Here is a 5,006-nt window from a genome sequence, read left to right on the forward strand (position 1 = left end):
GATCAAAGGCATGTGGCGTGGCACATTTTAAATCCTGTCTAAGGAAGCAGGCCTCATCCTCCTGCTCCTGCTTTAAGCAGATACAGTATATTATATCGTGTGAGTATCTGCTGCCAATAGGGAGAGAAGAAATCTGTCCATGACTTCATGGAAATGATTTTATGAAACCGAATAAAGTTAGAAAAAGACAAAGGATTTTAACTCCTAATTTGGTTCACTTTGTTATATATGTTGTCATATGTTATATATTTTATTCGAAATTTTATATAATGGATAGCATTGCAAACGAAACTTCTATTTTTTGTGTATAATATGTTACAGTACGATTGGAAAAGCAGTCAGATTGAATGAGCGTTATTTTTCTTCGACGTCGCCAGATCCTAGGGCATTCACAAATAGTGATTTTTAGCATTCGAATTATTCGACCTGTAAGTATTTGAATATTCGATTAATCGATTTGATTATTTAAAAAAAAACATTTAAAAAAAACTTCTTTTTTTTTGACAATGGCATTGACGACTCGACTCAAGGAATGCGAGTTGACGTCAGGCTCCTCGCTCGACGAGTCGACTTTTAGGGGACAGCCCTAGGCACAGCCTCACATAGAGTATGAAATGATTTGACAACAATCAACCATGAATGGATTAGGAAAACTACCAACACCAGAGCTCACAGCTGCGTGTCTGCTGTAGAAAAGCCACTGAAAAAAAAAAACATATTTTACTCAAAAACGACGTGCGTGCGTGCGTGCGTGCGTGCGTGCGTGCGTGCGTGTGTGCGTGGGTGCGTGTGTGCGTGCTGAGCCAGCCTTTGTTGCGTGCATGTCTTTAACTCTTTGACTGCCAGAGTATTTTCATAAAGTACTCCCCCAGTGCCAGCAATTTTCGTGTTTTTTTATTTTTATATTTTGAATTTTTCTCATGAAAATAATTTAAGGACACATAATGTAAAGACCCAGCACAAATCCGCCACCAGAGAGCAGCACATGACAGCGTGATCATGTCGTTGGGTCTCTCTCACCCTTCTTCATAGATTAGACAAGGAAAAACATGAAAACGGATGTGACGTCACCCAGATTGTTTTGATCAGCGAAAATTACGTTGTGATATACGACGGCGATGACTGATCGTCACCCAGACCATAGATTATAGAAGAGAAGCTGTCCGTTTGTCCGTTATACCGTGTGAAAAATCGTTTATTTACCTATTTTGGACGAAAATGACTGGGGAAAAAAATCAAAAACCGGAAACGGAATCCAGGCCATGAAACCGGATGCAGATGTCCGTGAAGTAAGTGGAACTCGAGAATAACATTGAATATTAAGCAGCATAGCGCAATCAGAGATTAAACAATGAACGCGCGTCCAGCGCGTCGAGCGCGTCGACGGCCAACTGGACAAAGTAGCACTTGACGCGTTATCGCGTCGTCCGCAGTCAAAGAGTTAAGTGGCGCGTGTGTTGCACTGTTGAGGCCATGCTCATAGAAACACACTCAGCCACAAGACAGTCGAAATTATGCTCCAAATCAAAACCTACACGTGTCAGTGCTGACACATTCTGTCCCTCAAATACCGTTGATGATGTCACATAATCATCGTAGCTACTTGTCATGCAAACACAAAGGGTTTACTTTAGCTGGACTGTTTGGTCTCGGTGATTCATCCGAAGGCATTCAGCAGCGGGAGAGCAATCAGGCCGATGCTCAGCAATCATGCTGCATACTCGTTAATCCCCTCTGCCAAGTTAATTAGATTCAAATTATACAAACAACGAAAGCTGAAAAAAGTTGCAGTGCTGTGTTGCCATTGGACTGGCTGTTCTCGGCCCTGTTGACGAACCGCATCCAGAAGAGATTATAGCACAGAGCTGGTTATTGGATCACGAGACCATTACAGTTCGGCCACATTACCGTTATGCCATAATGTCATGGTGGATGTGTGGCTTGTTGTTTCCAGTATGTGAAAAACAAAACAAAATGTACATAAAAGTTCAAATAATATAAAATGAAATGAAATAAAACTAGAAAATGTGCTCCTCGGAGCACAAGTCTCCGCCAGCAGACCCGTGCTATTTTAATCAAATGAAATCACCTACCCGTAGCAATTATATTATCATAACAATAAGTAATGAGATACAATAAGTAATGAGATACAACCTCTGGCAGGTGAACAGACAATAATATAAATTTTCATAAATGTATTACTGTATTACAAAAATTTATATATACTATGACGCATCTGATATATAGCAATTATATTATCATAGCAATAACTAATGAGATACAGTAGGGTAAAAGATATATCTTTTAGTTAAATAAAAAATTCTTTCTTAAAAGGTGTATGTTAAAGAAATATTTATTCTCAAAAAAACGTTTTAAAAATCATATTTTGTCTTCCAATGTTAAAAAAAAGATAGGATGAAAAAAAGAGATTAAAAAAAAGTTTCATATATAGAAGGTTATTTATGTATTTCTTAAAAAAGAACAGACAGTAATAACAGAAATGTATTACTGTATTACAAAAATGTATATACTATGACGCATCTGATATATAGCAATTATATTATCATAGCAATAACTAATGAGATACAGTAGGGTAAAATATATATCTTTTAGTTAAACAAAAAGTTCTAATACTTGTCTTCCAATGTTGAAAATAAAATAAGATGAAAAAAAGAGATTTAAAAAAAAAATCATATATATTCATATATTTATGTAATATTTACGTATTCCTTAAAATAGAACAGACAATAATATTAATTGTCAGAAATGTATTACTGTATTACAAAAATGTATATATACTATGACGCATCATCTGAACGGTTTTCTGGTAATATCTTAATAACAGTCGTCTGTAATGTTGTTTCATCATTGTAAGTGTTTAGTCCGACTTTATTATAAAAAATGTGTGTTGTAGACGTTAAGTTCTGAAATATGTCTTTGAACGCAGACAGATTTTTGCCTCTTTTTTGTACCATAGAATCCGCGTCGTAACCTAATAGTATTTCAGCTGTGTCATTGAAACAGGTGACCCACTGCTCGTCTGTATCATCAGTAATTAGGACCTTCAATACAAATCGGTAAATATAGTTTTTAACCTCTTTGCATTTTTTACAATAAAAATCCTGCGTTCTTTCAGTTAGTTTAGTTTTACAATTCGGACACGATTTATAAAAACAGCCATCTGATTGAATGTCAAGAATTGTACTCACCACGCTGTAATAATTACTCCATTTTATATTCTCTTCTTGTGGAAATTTCATTTCTTTCAATGTTCGCGAGTTGAAAATTACATCAGACGATGCTTTAGTTAAATTCTCTATGTCCAGGACTTTACTTCTGGTGTCATACCATGTCTTCAGCAAGTACGCCTCTTTTATATTTGGGTCGACGAAAATGATAGAGTTGGACGATACAGATAAAGATATCCCGTTAAAATACGAGATAGAAGCTGACTTCACCGCTACAATGGATCCATAACTGCCAGTAAAGCTCACTGCTTGCTTACCCCATAACGTCACTGTGATCTGTTTATAGCTCTGGTCCATTAGACTGATATTCCGCTTGTACGTTTTGCCTGATTTAACTATCATTTCTGTTCCTTCTTCAACATTCAGACAAACTCCAATTACATCGGTAATGGTTTTCTCCTTCCTGTCTCTTAGTTCATCTATGGGTACGAATTCAAATGGGATTTTAGGATTAATTATAATTCCGTCACACGGTAGAACCCTGCTCTTCTTATTCAAAATAATTTCATAATCTTTATTCACTGTGTGATACTTCGAGTTAGCAATCCTTAGCGTTGCATTGGAAATACGATATACATTATGTTCCTTCACTTTTAAGAAGAAATCCTCTTCCTCTCTGCCAAATGCTATGATTCGAATTGTTCCGCTTTCATCGCTAAAATTCAAACTAAACAATTGGCCCTGTCCAATATTATATGTCCGAAGTTCAGATGTATCTAGTACAATCCCTTGAATCTCCCAGGTCATTGACAATCTCAGTTTCGCAATAGGAATTATTGAGCATTTGTCTGGTATTTTTGTATTTGTACTCTCGCATATTTCGGTCTCAGTTAATTGTAATGGACTATTTACTCTTGCATTTACTCTTGCACTCTTAGAGCCTGGCGAGTTTATTTGGCATCTTAACATGTGGATTTGAGATTTACTGATGGCGTTCTCATCCTTAGAAGCGGTCAGTTCTTCGGTGAGCAGTCGAAGGGCATGGTCATCCAATTTCTTTTTGTAGGAATTTCTCAATTGGACGATGTCTTCGATGTCTTCTTTGTGTGATAATTCGGGGCTCACCGGTAAAGTTGGAAGATGGATATCTTCGTCTTTAGTCTCAGAGAATTCGTCTTTGACTTTATTCAACGATGTACTTTCATCTTTCATTTTCCTTTTCTTGGTATTCATGGGATCCTTCTTGAGATTCATTAAACTTCGTTCGATTATGGGAACTTGAAGGTGAAACAGGTCCGTCGTCTTTGATAACTTTCAAGTTTTTAAGAATCGAACAGTTGATGAGTTTAACTACCCTAAGGGAAACTCAATGGAGTTACTAGCTGTAATTGCTTGCAATCTATGTTAATCAAAATGAATAATAAAATAGAATTAATCAATACTTCTGGTCATTCATATAATTATAAGCTCTGTGTTTTACAATATATATATATAGCATTCGTCTTTGTATTCATGACATAATGGTGACGTCATGAATAGTCTCCTATGCCTGTTTATTCGTGCCAGTGTCCGAGCGTAATCTGAATGGTTGAACTTCTCTTGACGTATGTGCAGCGTGTGTGCAGTGTGTCCAGTGTGTGTGCAGTGTGTGCAGCGGAACAATTCGAATACATTTTTCTTAAAACTGTATCAACTATGTATATCGTATTTGTTCACACACACATGGTGTAGCAGTGAGTTGTGGTGGACTAAATCTAGTTAAGATAAATCCAATGTTATATTTATTAAATCATGGTCTGAATAATAGGTGTCTAGAAC

This window comes from Gymnoscopelus braueri (assembly GCF_963280865.1).
Source record: "Gymnoscopelus braueri genome assembly, chromosome: 5".
NCBI classification, from domain to species: domain Eukaryota; kingdom Metazoa; phylum Chordata; class Actinopteri; order Myctophiformes; family Myctophidae; genus Gymnoscopelus; species Gymnoscopelus braueri.